General features: G+C 39.6%; 1 long non-coding RNA gene across 1 annotated transcript; it reads right to left on the bottom strand.

The window, feature by feature from the left end:
- Nucleotides 1-566: 566 nt before the first annotated feature.
- On the bottom strand, nucleotides 567-2,383 carry LOC131196091 (uncharacterized). The gene is made up of 3 exons (XR_009154627.1): nucleotides 2,309-2,383; nucleotides 894-998; nucleotides 567-803 (listed from the first exon to the last, which is right to left on the bottom strand). It is a non-coding gene; the product is annotated as an uncharacterized LOC131196091 (long non-coding RNA).
- Between the last annotated feature and the right edge of the window lie 12,938 nt (nucleotides 2,384-15,321).

Genomic DNA, 15,321 nt, shown 5'->3' with positions numbered 1-15,321 from the left:
AATGTATATGACTCTGTCTAGTCACTTTCAGATCCCCTGGCTTTAAATGTTTCAATTAAATCCTAAGAGAAGACATCAGCAAAGAACTCTTCCTATGGGCCTTTAAAAAGAAAAAGTTCAGAAAACATAGGAAATCAGAATGGTTATAATAGTGTTTTTCAATCTCAGCAGCTTTAAGATGTATGGACTTCAACTCCCAGAATTCCCCAGCCACTGATTTATGGAATGATGAAGAAATGGTGTAATCAAAACAGCAATCATGTTTTATTTATTTATTTATTTTTCATATTTTCATATGTTCTGACTCTTAAAACAATAAATGCATTCTCAAACATCTCAAGAATGAGGTGGGAAAAGGTTGTGCTTGTTTTAATAAAAGGGTTTAGAAATTGCAGGAGAAATTTCAACACGGCCCTGTTGACGTTTCAACCAGGATCATAGTACATCATGACCCCATGCGGGATAGTTTGGCAGCTAATATGTAATTGTACTTCAGCAACACCCAAAGACAATCCATTTGTGATAGAGTAATTCAACACAGCGCATCGCCAAGAATGATATCAGCACGAATCCATCTAGTTTTATTTAGGATTAAAACTCACGGTTATGGTTCTGCACAGTGTTGAGAGAAATAATGTGATGTAATAATTAAAGACATGGTGCTCTCTTGGGTTCTTTTTGGAATACCAGATATAGCTCACTCATTTTCAGAGTTAGAATAACCATGTCCTGATCTCGTCCAACAGCTACTTACCCTTGAAAGTGATATCCATAAGCTTGGAAGAATTCCAGAATATGCAAAACTACAGGAGAGAATGAAGGAACTGTATTTAGTTATTCAAGTTTTATCTCACCTTTATTACTTGATAAGTAACTCAAGGCAGCAAACATACCTAATACTCCTTCCTCTCCCATTTTTCTCACAACAACAATCCTGTGAGGTGAGTTGTGCTGAGAGAAAGGGACTGGTCTAAAGTCATCCAGATAGTTTTGCACACCTAAATGGGGGAAATGAAAAAGATAATCCAATTCAACAGTGTTAAACATAGTCAGTGGTTACAAAATGGTATCTGTGGGAAATGAATAAAAAATGGAAGGAAAGTAACATGGAGTATCTTGGAAGAAGCCATCATTGATTGGTGGGCTTATCCACAAAGAGCCACATTCCCTGCTGCAGCCAATGCCCCTTGTATTGCTGTTTCTCTAGGGCAGTGTTTCTCAGTCTTGTGTGGACTTCATCACAAGAATTTTCCAGCCAGCATGGAGAATTCTCGGAGTTCAAGTCCACACATCTTAAGTTGTGTAGACTAAGTTGGCAAGATTGAGAAACCCTGTTTTATGGTATTCAGCCACTTAAGCAGGCAGTATTGAGAGATCAAGCAATGTTAATCCCAGATTCTTGAATCATCATCATTTTAACCATTGTCTACCCACTGTAGGATGAAGGCCTCTTCCAGATGTGTACAACCAACACCGTACTGAGTATTGGGTCTGGATACTTGCTGATGTCATCAATCTATCTTGTTAAAAAGTAAAACCATGGTGAGGATATCTCTTAGAAGCTACAGAGTTGAGATAGGATTAATCAAATAAGCTCAACCAGGAAAGCTGCCAGAACTGGTGGGACGTAAATCGACTTAATACCTGGCACATCTCTTTGATTTCTTTTAAGCTTGCTGGAAACATTGTGCACTTGAAGTACGCCATCAGAGCTCTGTCTTATCATGGCTCTGCTACTTTTAGGAGGCATACAGTAATCTTTGTCTGACAAGAGAGGTGTCAGAGAGGAAGAGAAGGGGGCTATAAAACGAACACTTGCAACTTCATCTGCAGATTGTAGTGTTAAAGCGGAGTTTAGCTTCCTGTCCAGTTCTCTAAGGATACTCACTAAGTTGATGTGTATTTATGTGCTAATTTGGAATACTCATTTGTAAACGTGCTTGTAAAAAGGGAGATTTGATTATAGCAGATTTTTTTTTTCCCTTCCACCAAAGAATCTGCCCAACAATTGCACACCGGTCACAAAGCCAGAGTATATTTTAACTGAGTTGTGTTACTTTGGTAATGTGTAAAGTATCAAGTCCATTTGGGTCAGGGCTGGATTTCGTTTCTGGCGTAGAGAACGGATTTGCCTTTTTTGAGCAAGGTTGCACAAAAAGGAGGCGGGGAGATTTGAACTTGACTTAATCAGCCATTAGTCTTCAGCAGCAGTTCCCTGTCACATGTGGAAGAAGCCCAGGAAAGGATTTGAGTGTTTGTTGAGAATAAAATCACATCTGGAAGTATTTCCATTATTTAAACACTTCACCTGGAATGTGAAAATGCACTCTCTGGAGGGGCGAAACTGCCAAGCCGCTTCCTCTAGGTAGAGAAGCAAGGTGGGTGGACAGAAGCCAAGTCTTCTTTTTCATAAAATGTTGCACTTTTCTGGTAGATAGAAATGGAATTCAGCACATTAACAACTTGCCCACTTCTTTTGTTCCGATTATGCTTTTCCATTCATGGGTAGAAAATCCCTGTCGGCAGGGATAGAGAGATGCAAAACTAGCAATAGCATTTAGTCTTATATATCACCCCATAGCACTACAACAGCACTTTCTGGATTGTTTACAATATAAGCATTAAATTGCATATTGCTCCCAACAATCTGGGTCCCAATTTTACCGACCTCAGGAGGATAGAAAGCAGAGTCAACCTTGAGCCCCATCAGGATCGAACTCCAGACTGTGGGCAGAGTTTCCCAGCAATAATGCATTTTAACCACTGTGCTATCATTTCTAAACATGTAAAAGATGTTAGGATCAAGTACAAGGTCCAAGATTTAGGTGGATGTCTTCTGAGCTGCCTCTCATCATTCTGTTTTGGAGACCCTTTGGAGAGAAGCAGCTATCCGACAACAAGTAATGGGAAATTTGACCTTTAACATGAAATTATCATGGCACAGTTGCTTATGAGGCAATAAAGAAGTAAATGTCGGGCGCAAACAACCAGATCCACACATGTACTGTTCAAGCTAACTACTTTATTGTATTCTGACTCTGCTACAAGAATCTCCTCTGACTCCTGGCCTATCTTGGGAACAGATAGATAATGGTGTCAGTACTGGATCTCTTGCGATGCCCGGCTAGGCATTTCTCAACAATAATGCACCTAATATCTTCCTTCTGCAAATCAAGAAAAGAATGAGAAAACGAAGGAAATGCCTGGCATCCTTTGGTCTAAGCAAAAAACTTAGCAAATGTTGATTATGTAAACTGGTTTATTTATTTATTATTTGTTTTCTATAGCCACTCAACCAATGACGCTTGATGAGTTACAATTCCAAAAATATGCAACAATAAAAAAGCAATTTTTAGCAAAACATTTTAAAACAATAAATACCATAAAAATACCCCAAATAAATATGCACCGCAACCAAGATAAACAAGTAAATATACATGGCAGTTAATACTAAGCCTGTTTAATTTCCACTGGTTTTCAGAATACAGTATTTTACATTGCACTTAACTCCGGCACTTAAATCAGTTGGACTTTAAAGTGCTCAGTTTTTAATGCTAGCAAAATACTTTGATGGGGAAGAAAATGTACAGTTTGTTCTTCACCAAATGAAAAGGCTAAAATTATCCTATTTTGGTCATATTATATGAAGACCTAGCTCTCTGGAAAAGGCTCTAATGCTGATAAAGGTGGAAAGAAAGAAAGAAAATGAGGACATCCATCAGCAAAGTGGATGACTCAGTTATACTGCAGTAGTGATGAAGGCACCACTGGAAGATTTGAAGGACCATATTAGGGATAGATTGTCAGGGAGAAAAAAAATCTATGTAGTTGCTTGGTGTCAAAGATGACTTGATGGCACATAATCAATCAATCAAGCCTTGAACCAATGATTATGATTTGTAAGTGATACTCTATGACTTAGCTTGTTGTGTGAAATATAGTCTATTCATGAAATAGCCCTGGCTTAAATAAAGGCACCCAATCATTTGATTCAGAATGCACCTTCCAATATGTATTAAATTGCAAAAATAAAGATACCATAGATGACCTTTAGCTTTTAATAAATTATCAATATACTTTATTTTCAAGATCTTTGAAAGAGGCATACATTGAATTCTATTCTGAGTACATCTGTAAATCACTTACAGTTTTTCAGTCAATGTATGGAAAAAACACATTTCATACCAATACATCTGCAGGCAAATGTCTATGATATAAAAGCAGAACTGATAAGAGCACACACAAATTTAGACGCAGGTTCCTAGTTACAATGTTACATAGTTTTGGCATTTGGGTCTGTTGAGTAAATTAACATAATCGCAAACTATAAAACAGAAGTCCACAAGTTAATTTGTCAAACTTGTAGCCTGGGGGGCCAGATGCATCACACATTGGCGTGCCCATGTCCAGTTTAGCCAAGGGGAAAAAAGTCCCGATACATTATGTGACGCTGCTATGATGCTGCGAGTTTGACACCCCTGGTCTATAGAGACCCTCAAAGCGGGGGGGAGGGGGGGGTTCAGCCAGTTTGGACCAGTTTGGGAGAACTGGATGTTAATTTTAATCTGGTTTGCCAAACCAGTTGTTCCAAGGACTGGCTGACCCCGCTCACCCCACCCCGCCCCTCCCAGGAGTCTCCATACAGCCCTTTTGGATGCCAGGTAAGTGCAGGGCACGTGGGGAGGCTCTGGGAGGGCAAAAAACGGGTCTACCGGAAGTACCAGAAGTCCAGAAACGGGCCTGTTTTCGGCCTCCGGAGGGCTTCCAGTGCCCGGGGGAGGCCGTTTTTGCCTTCCTGGAGGCTCCAGGAAAGCCTCCAGAGCCTGGGGAGGGTGAAAAAGCTCCCCAATCATGGTGCAGGATGCCAAGTAGGCCATGCCCCCATGGCCACGCCCACCTAGCAACCGGGCAGCTAAATGGTTGAAATTTTTGCTGAAATTTTTCAATCCCACCCCTGGCCTCAAATATTGTCACCAAATTTAATGCTTAACTAGACAACCCATAACTTGTTGGGTCATTGTTTCAGTGATATTTCCTTACCAAATTCCTCAGTGCCTTCAACAATGGCAGAGCTTCTAATGTATTCGAAAAGTTCTTAAAACGTCTGGGAGATACTCAGAGGTGTATTTGCCTTGAAAGGAGCCAATGTTGAACTGCCTAGCATAGTCAAACATCAGAACAGGAAATGTCATATGACATTTTGCATTATGTCATAAATAGTTTTATGATTTATGTCGTAAAGTGTATTACAATATTCGCCAAATTTCTATTCCATAAGAATCATAAATCCCAGATTTTGGACACAATCTGTAAGTTAGTCCATTTGAGGTACCTTGGGTTAAAATTTTATTTATTTATTCCATTTCTCTGGCTGTTTATCTCAATCAATGACTCTGGGCACAATTAAAAAATAATAAATTACAATCAAAATATTAAAAATATTAAAACAATAAAAGTAACATCCAAAACATCCAAACCAAACATCCAAAATAAATATACATAAGAGCCAAGATACCTGGCGAGCTAGCAAACGGGGTCCTTGATACATTCACACCAGCGCAGGCTTCAGGAATATAGCCGGGTTTTTAGGTCCTTACAAAAGGATAACAGGGTTGGGGCTATTCTAATCTCCAAAAAGGGAGAATGTTCCATAAAGCAAAGAAAACCTGTCTTCTAGTCCCTACCATCTGACACTCCTTGGCTGATGGGATCTGCAGCATGCCCATTCTGTTCAATCTGGTTGGAAGGGTAGAGGCTCGTAGAAAAAAGGTGATCTCTTAGGTTACCCCGTCCCAAGCCATGTAAGACTTTAAAGGTAACCAGCAGCACCTTGAATTGCACCCAGAAACAAACCAGTAACGAATACATCTCACACAAAGGTGATGTTACATGTGCCATATATCTGACACACCATTGACTACCCAGGTCCTGCACCAGATGAAATTTCCTAATGCTCTTGTGGACCCCAAAATTGTTGCCATGTGATGCACTGTTTTGCCCAGTTAAAGATTACTTGAACTAGACTTCTATACAATATGATGGCAGAAGAAAGCTCATTAAATATATGACCAGGGAGATATTATACTAGATTTTAGATTTCATTTCATATTTTGAAGTAAATGCAATCCCCATCATATTCACTTTTTGGGCTCTCCCACTTCCTTCCTTCCTTCCTTCCTTCCTTCCTTCCTTCCTTCCTTCCTTCCTTCTTTCTTTCTTTCTTTCTTTCTTTCTTTCTTTCTTTCTTTCTTTCAATTTGGCTTGTATTGAATTTGATGTTTATAATCAAAATTCTCAATAAGCATTATAAACAAAACAGGATAGAGACAAAAAGAATCATCTTTAATAGGGTAACCTCAGGGCCAACACAGGTTGCCTGTTACTGTACTTAAGGTTAATTTAACGATCCAGTAAATTTCCTGCTAAATCCTTAATTGGTTAATTAGTGTGGTTGCAAGTTAATGGCATGTCATTTTTTTTAATGACGATTTGGTTTCTAGAGTGGATGTTTAAAATCATGCGTAGTATTAATAATAACAACCTCTGGCTCTGGAATGACCGATTTTCCATAAGTCTCTTTAGCATGTTCAAGAAGAAGCAACTTTTCCCCATTTTGAAACTTTCTCTTCATGTTTTTTTGCTTCTTCTTTTTTTTTAAAGAAAGGCCCGGAAGGGACTTTTGATTCATAAATGAAAATGTTTAGAACTAGTCCAGGATCAGAAGCAGATAAATTTAGATGCTCAGGAATTTCACCCATTTAAATTTTGGTTATTGCCATAGCTACCATGGCAATCATAAAAGCAGTCCCCCTTTTCTTTAGCCACAGAGACAACACACTGCCTACGAAGATGAAAGGCACGGAAGCCTTACCCCAACCCTGTTCAGTCATTCTTTGTCTAATAGTTCTGCATCCATTTGGAATAGGCTGGCTGGGGATGATGGGTATTAAAACCAGACACTTCTAGAAGTCCTCTTAGAAAGTTGCACTAGATCATTGGAATAGGTGTTTATAGATGCCTATCAAAAATAGAACAACTTTGCTTTTTTAGAACATCATTTTTCTCCGAGTGGGTTTTATGATAAAAATCCACCAACCATCTCTGTGATCAAATCAAATAAAATCAAATTATAGCAGCACCTACATTCATCCGAATGGACACACGGCATATGTCCCATTTATTCTAAGCAGTCCGTTGGTGACTCATATCAATTGTGTAATATTTGCGTGTGTGTATGTGTGCGTGTGTATCCTGGCACAAAGACATTTTGTTCATCTATTTTTAACTTGGTTTGTTCCTACGTGAGAAGTACTTGTTGACATTTCTGTGAAGGATGTGAAACAAATGTAAGTGCTCCTTGAAGTATTCCATTAGGAGTACTTTAAAGAAAAATATATGAAATATTTGCAACAACCAGAAGAAACTCAGCGATGAGATAACACTTGTAATGATAAAAGTGGTATCCAAACATTAAGACCATATACGTGACAAAAAAATTCTTGTAGCATGTTACGAGGGTGCCATGGCCTCATCTGAGGAACATTTCTCAGTGAAATAACACACATCGGAGAATCTCATCAAGTCCTCCTCAACAATTGGAATAGACCCTAAAATACCTAGGGTTGGGGCAACCATATAGAATCATCCAGAGGATCACTGCAGAAAGATTGTTTTTATTATTTATATATAGGTAGTCCCCAGTGGTGGGTTTCAAAAAAATTTACTACCGGTTCTGTGGGTGTTGCTTGATGGGCGTGACTTGGTGGGCGTGGCAGGAGAAGGATACTGTAAAATCTCCATTCCCATTCCACTCCAGGGGAAGGATACTGCAAAATCCCCATTTCCTCCCAATCAGCTGGGACTTGGGAGGCAGAAAATAGATGGGGGCAGGGCCAGTCATAATTTTTACTACTGGTTCTCTGAACTATTCAAAATTTCCACTTCCGGTTCTCTAGAACTGGTCAGAACCTGCTGAAACCCACCTCTGATAGCCCTACACAAGATCTTTTTCTTAGGATTGTGATCCACACTTACTTGTGTAGCCATGCAGCCCATGTGAACAATTACACAAGAAATGGAATAGCAGAAAGTGATATGAGGAGTACTTTGGGAATGAAGGTCTAATAAAGACTAGCTTGATATATCTGGATGTTCTTGCAGCTACGTTCAGCTTAAAAGAGTACCCATGATAAGGTGTGTAGCTGCAGATGAACCTTGACTTGCAACTGCAATTGGATCACTAAGTAACACAGTCATTAAGTAAGTCACACCCAGTTTTGGTACCTTTTTATGCTGCAGTTGTTAAGTAAATTGCTGTGGTCATTAAGCAAATCATGGTTGTTAAACGATCTGGCTTCTTCCATTGACTGTGTTTGGTGGATGGCTCTTAGGAAGGTCACAAATGACGAATGACCCTCCGGACACTGTAACAGTCATAAATACATGCTGGTTAAGGAAATCCTGAATTTTGATGTGACCGCATGGACATTGCAATGCAAGTGCAAGGACTCTGGTCATAAGTCACTTTTTTTAGCACCATCACAATTTTGAATGGTTGTTAAACAAAAGGTCATAAGTGGAGGATTACCTGTATCGCCTTGTTCTGTCCCGTCCTGGCCTCAGCCACACGAGCTGGCTAAACGAGCCAGTAATTGAGTTCACGGCTGCTATCAGTCCTGGCAGGGAATCTGCAGCTGCCTGCCGAAGTTTCCCTTATCTTGGGGTTGCCAGGCAACCAGGAAGTCAGAAAGCCAGGCTGAATGTTCAGCTCACTTCTCCACGAGTCAAAGAGTTCAGCTCAATTTTTGCTCGTCACGGAGCAGAAGAGCAGCCAGGGCTGCTTTTATACTCTGTGGGGTGTGGCTCCGTGACTCAGCACTCTCTAGGCCTGCCCCACCCCTTCCTTTGTTGTAGCCGCCTCTCGTATCTCCAAAACCTGGGATCCAGCCAGGCCTGATTGCCATCAGCCGGGTTTGGAGATGTGGCCTGTGGGGGGAGAGTCAGGGGACAGAGGCCTCGTTATCTCCTCCACCTGGCCTGCCTCTGGCTCCTGGAGCTGAGCCAGGAAAGCCGGTGCTCCAGAGGTAAGTCCTGATGGCCCTTCCCCCTCACTTTCCGAATCACTTTCCGGCAGGGGGCCCGGCTCAGGGGGCGCAGACACAACACGCCTTTAGTATAGCTGTCCATTGTCCACATATATGAAGTCACTCTTGGAATCATCGGCAAGGGCTACAATGGTTGCTAAATTCTGGAATTGGTCCACACATTTGGAAAATGTCCAGGCTAGTGAAAACTGCTGGGGTACACTGGCTATTAGTTGTGGTTATACGTGTTTCTTAAACCTTAATTGACTTTCATAATATACTGGCTGTTCTTACTGCCTAGAGCAATATTTTTTTTCCCCAATCTTGGCAGTAATCTTTAAGATGTGTGAACTTCCCCAACATAATGGCTGGGGAATTTTGGGACTTGAAGTCCATACAGCTTAAAATTGCCACGGTTGTGAAAAACACTGTCCTAGACCCTGACCTTTTCTCTCTTGTTTTACATTCTGGAACCTCAGGAGCAATCTGTCTGGTTTAGTTTTTGACTTCTGGATCAACTTACTGAACACTCTTCTTTATATCTCTCTGGCTGTGAGTAATCCTTCCTGGAATTAGATCTTGGATTATAAATACAGGAATGCTTTTTCCAATTCCTGATCCAGGACAGAATAAATGGATTATTCTACTTAATACGTGCTACATAAGAGGTGGCCTTCCAGATGTTTCTGAATTATTTACTCTCAGTGTCTCTTATCATCACCTGGAGCAGCTTGGATTTGTAACTTAACAATACCCAGAGAGCCTTTTGCAATTTCATGCAAATAGGTTACGTGGAACCAATATTTTCATCTACTTGATGTATTGTCTTTGTCTTGTGTTAATGCTCCTCTGCTCCTCCCCAGTTGAACCAGCTCTTTACTGTCTTATTGGGATAACCTTAAGCGTTTTGCCTTACACAGTAAGGACCCCTAAAATATAGGGGGCACAGATTTTGTATTTGCAAAATAGTTTCATTTATACTACAGGTAGTTCTTGATTTACGACCACAATTGAGGCCAAAATTTCTGTTGCTAAGCAAGACAGTTGTTAAGTGAGTTTTCTCCCATTTTATGACCTTTCTTGCCACAGTTGTTAAGTGAATCACTGCAGATGCTAAGTGAATCTGGTTTCCCTATTGACTCTGCTTCTCAGAAGGTCGCAAAAATTGAAAACATGATTCCAGGGCACTGCAACCGTCATAAATATGAGTCAATTTCCAATCATCTGAATTTTGATCACGTGATCATGTGACCATGGGGATGCTGCAAAGGTCATAACAGAAGTGGGTTTCAGCAGGTTCTGACCAGTTCTGGAGAACCGGTAGCGGAAATTTTGAGTAGTTCGGAGAACCGGTAAATACCACCTCTGACTGACCCTGCCCCCATCTATTCTCTGCCTCCCGAGTCCCAGCTGATCGGAATGGAATGGGGATTTTGCAGTAACCTTCCCCTGGAATGGGGAGGGAATGGGGATTTTACAATATCCTTCCCCTGGAGTGGGGTGGGAATGGAGATCAGTGGAATACAGTATCCTTCCCCTGCCACACCCACCAAGCCACGTCCACAGAACTGGAAAAATGTCCAGAGAAAAAAATTGAATCCCACCATTGGGTCATAAGTGTGAAAAATTGACATAAGTCACTTTTTTCAATGCCATTAACTTTGAACGGTCACTAAAGGAACTGTTGCAGGTCGAGGGCTACCTATATGAATGTACACATATCTTTTTAGTAACATTCCTCTGGGAGCCGGAGCCTGTCTATGCAGGGAATGGAATCAAGTAGGATAACTAGGGAACATGTGTTATGAGAGAACTTGGTAAGAGAGGACTCAAGCATGAATATTTTCTACCCAAACGCCCCTGTCTTGAAATAAGTTGCTCCAGAAATAAGATCTGCCCATTTTTACCTTTAGGAAGACTAGTTAAGGCCTGGTTGCTCTGAAGGGTTTTCAGGAGCTGAGGAATAAAAGACAGATTACACACAGAACATAGTATGACAATGGTTATTGCTATTATTTAATGTTGATTTTTAATTATACATTTTATTATTATTTATTATTTTGATATCAGTATTATTGTTATGTAAGTTGGTTCTGTAAACTACTTAACTTTTGTGAATAAAAATAAATCACGTCAAGATGAGATGAGTGGCAAATAAATTTTATAAATAAATAAATACAGACATACATACATACATACCCTGTTTCCCCTAAAATAAGACATCCCCTGATAATAAGCCCAATCGGGCTTTTGAACGCATGCACTAAAATAAGCCCTCCCCAAAAATATTTAAATGCATGCGCAGTGGGGCCCTACCATTTCCTCTGGTTTCCTCCATGCACCCCAAAATAATAAGATGTCCCCAAAAATAAGGCCAAGCGCTTATTTCAGGGTTCCAAAAAATATAAGACAGGGTCTTATTTTCAGGGAAACACAATACATACATACATACACATACACATGCATACATCTATGAGAAAGAAAGAGAGAGAGATAAATTGGATTACCCAGGTCTGGGTGCAAATAACAGATTGACCAGTAGATGGCTACAAGTATATTACAGTCCACCAACTCTTTGCTACCATCTAGTGATTGTCTATTGGTTGACAAGCGGGCTTAGTTTTCCATTGCTGTGTAGCGTTTTGGAAGCTCCAGCTCTACAAACGCGCACACACACACACACACACACACACACACCACACGTCTTTCTTGCAAAGTTTACACTAAATATATTCCCCTGCATCATTCACTTAGGGCAAATGTCTGGGAAACAGAATTGTGCATAACATTCCAAACCTGTTCTCTGATCACTCCAAACCCCACCCAGCTTGAACCGAATTTGAATCAGATATTGCACACCTTTGTTATGCTTTTTTTAAAAAAAGTTATAAATAACTAAAATTGGCAACAGCTTGGGTCCTTTCCAAGTCTCTAAATGATATATATTTATCCACAGGGTGGGTCTGTCCCCTGGAACGGGCTGCACCACCTCTACTAAATAGCTTCAAATGAAATTTGTTTCTATCTAAAACTCTATGCACAAAAGGTTAAAAGTTCTGCTGAGCTGATTAATGCCTTATGTTGTATATTTATTTTTCCAGCAAATCTATGCAAATTCATCATCCTGGGGATTGCGACTTCCTCTTCTTGCTGGCGGATTATTAACTCTGAAAGGATATTGTTGTTTTTTTTAAAAAACCATCATTGCAGCTTTTGCTATTATTTGCGGAGACTGCTGGGAATCATAATGCATCTATATAGAATATTTAATAGGATCCATTTGAATGCCTGATGGTAGACATCAACATGATTAGAGTACTGTGTAGGTTCTGTAGACTTTGCTTAAATAGATAGTAGATAGATAGATAGATAGATAGATAGATAGATAGATAGATAGATAGATAGATAGATAGATAGATGAATAGACAGACAGATTAGGTAGGTAGGTAGGTAGGTAGGTAGGTAGGTAGGTAGGTAGGTAGGTAGGTAGGTAGGTAGATAGATAGATAGATAGATAGATAGATAGATAGATAGATAGATAGATAGATGATAGATAGATAGATAGATAGATAGATAGATAGATAGATAGATAGATAGATAGATAGATAGATGATAGATAGATAGATAGATAGATAAAGTTTGAGAGAGTCCAGAGATAGACAACAAAAAATGTGCAAGGCCCGAAGGACAAAACGTATCAGGAATGATTGGAGGAACTGAATATGTAGAGCCTGGAGGACAGAAGGTAAAGTGGGGAGACATGAATGAAACCTTTATTTATATTAAGGATGTAAATGAAGGTTCTAGAAGGCAGTATTTTCAATATTAAGCAAAAATCAAGAACAGGGCGTGTGAAATGCTCCCGGTTCGGACCGGATTGCCTGATCTGGTAGCAATGGCGGCAGGTGGTTCAGAGAACTGGTAGCAAAAATCCCTGCGCCACCCCCACCCCATGCCCAGCTGAGCCGCGCAATCATCAGAGGTTTTTTTTTTTACTTTTAAAAGCATTTTTTCTTTGGCCGAAAAAATGCTTTTAAAGTAAAATCTGATGATCGCTCAGCTGGGCTTGTCGGCTGAAGAAGTTGTAAAAAAAATGCTTTTAAAAGGCTCTGACAAGCCCAGCTAAGTTGCCTGATCATCAGAGGCTTTTTTTTTCTTTTAAAGGCAAAAAAATGCTTTTAAAAGAAAACAAAAGCCTCTGGTGATCAGGCAACTCAACTGGGATCGTCAAAGCCTTTTAAAAGCATTTTTTACAACCTCTTTGGCTGAAGAGGTTGTAGAAAAAATGCTTTTAAAAGTAAAAGAAAAAAATGTTGGCCACGCCCACCCAGTCATATTACACCCTCCCAAGCCACGCCCATAGAACCAGTAGTAACAAATTTTACATTTCACCGCTGGAGTAACTGCACACTGACAGGAGAGAAATTCGAAAGTAATGTTAGAAAATATTACGTCACAGAAAGAACAGCAGAAGCTTGGAACCAACTTCCAGCGGAGGTAGTGGGTCAATTATCAGCAACTGAGTTTAAACGTGATTCTGTGTATCACCAACAGAAATTTAAAATTAATAAACAAAAAGAAAACAAAAAGAAAAAAGAAAACAAAAACAAACAAAAGACTCAAAGGGCGAACTCGATGGACCACTGAGTCTTTTTCTGCCATCAGTTTTCTATGTTTCTAAGTTACTCAATTTGGTTCATTTCACTTTGATCACAGCTGGATAATATTTTAATCTTAGAGGGACATTAAATTTCATTTGTTCTTTATGGCCCACTATGAACAGAATATGTAATACCTTTAGAAGTTCCAAAGTAGTGGGCTAGCTTGAGAAGTCACAAAACAACCCAAAAGAATACGACTAAGAAAATGGCAGAATGCAGAGAGTGGAGCCTGACGTTACCTTTTTAGTGGCAAGCTTAAAAAAAAATATTAAAATATTGTTATGCATTTCAATTTAAACCATTCATAAGGAATTAAAGGACAATTTAGTCCTAAACAATTGTTCTTTATGCTATAAACTCTTCATACTTCCTTCCAAGTCTCTAAATGATATATATTTATCCACAGGGTGGGTCTGTCCCCTGGAACGGGCTGCACCACCTCTACTAAATAGCTTCAAATGAAATTTGTTTCTATCTAAAACTCTATGCACAAAAGGTTAAAAGTTCTGCTGAGCTGATTAATGCCTTATGTTGTATATTTATTTTTCCAGCAAATCTATGCAAATTCATCATCCTGGGGATTGCGACTTCCTCTTCTTGCTGGCGGATTATTAACTCTGAAAGGATATTGTTTTTTTTTTTTAAAAACCATCATTGCAGCTTTTGCTATTATTTGCGGAGACTGCTGGGAATCATAATGCATCTATATAGAATATTTAATAGGATCCATTTGAATGCCTGATGGTAGACATCAACATGATTAGAGTACTGTGTAGGTTCTGTAGACTTTGCTTAGATAGATAGAAGATAGATAGATAGATAGATAGATAGATAGATAGATAGATAGATAGATAGATAGATAGATAGATAGATAGATAGGTAGGTAGGTAGGTAGGTAGGTAGGTAGGTAGGTAGGTAGGTAGGTAGGTAGAGATAGATAGATAGATAGATAGATAGATAGATAGATAGATAGATAGATAGATAGATAGATAGATAGATAGATAAAGTTTGAGAGAGTCCAGAGATAGACAACAAAAAATGTGCAAGGCCCGAAGGACAAAACGTATCAGGAATGATTGGAGGAACTGAATATGTAGAGCCTGGAGGACAGAAGGTAAAGTGGGGAGACATGAATGAAACCTTTATTTATATTAAGGATGTAAATGAAGGTTCTAGAAGGCAGTATTTTCAATATTAAGCAAAAATCAAGAACGGGGCGGGTGAAATGCTCCCGGTTCGGACCAGATTGCCTGATCTGGTAGCAATGGCGGCAGGTGATTCAGAGAACTGGTAGCAAAAATCCCTGCGCCCCCCCCCCCATGCCCAGCTGAGCCGCGCAATCATCAGAAGGTTTTTTTTACTTTTAAAAGCATTTTTTCTTTGGCCGAAAAAATGCTTTTAAAAGTTAAAAAAAAAACCTCTGATGATCGTGTGGCTCAGCTGGGCTTGTCGGCTGAAGAAGTTGTAGAAAAAATGCTTTTAAAAGGCTCTGACAAGCCCAGCTAAGTTGCCTGATCATCAGAGGCTTTTTTTTTTAAAGGCAAAAAAATGTTTTTAAAAGAAAACAAAAGCCTCTG

The sequence above is a fragment of the Ahaetulla prasina genome, chromosome 3, assembly GCF_028640845.1.
Source record: "Ahaetulla prasina isolate Xishuangbanna chromosome 3, ASM2864084v1, whole genome shotgun sequence".
Taxonomy (NCBI): domain Eukaryota; kingdom Metazoa; phylum Chordata; class Lepidosauria; order Squamata; family Colubridae; genus Ahaetulla; species Ahaetulla prasina.
This window is presented reverse-complemented; position numbering and strand designations above follow the sequence as displayed.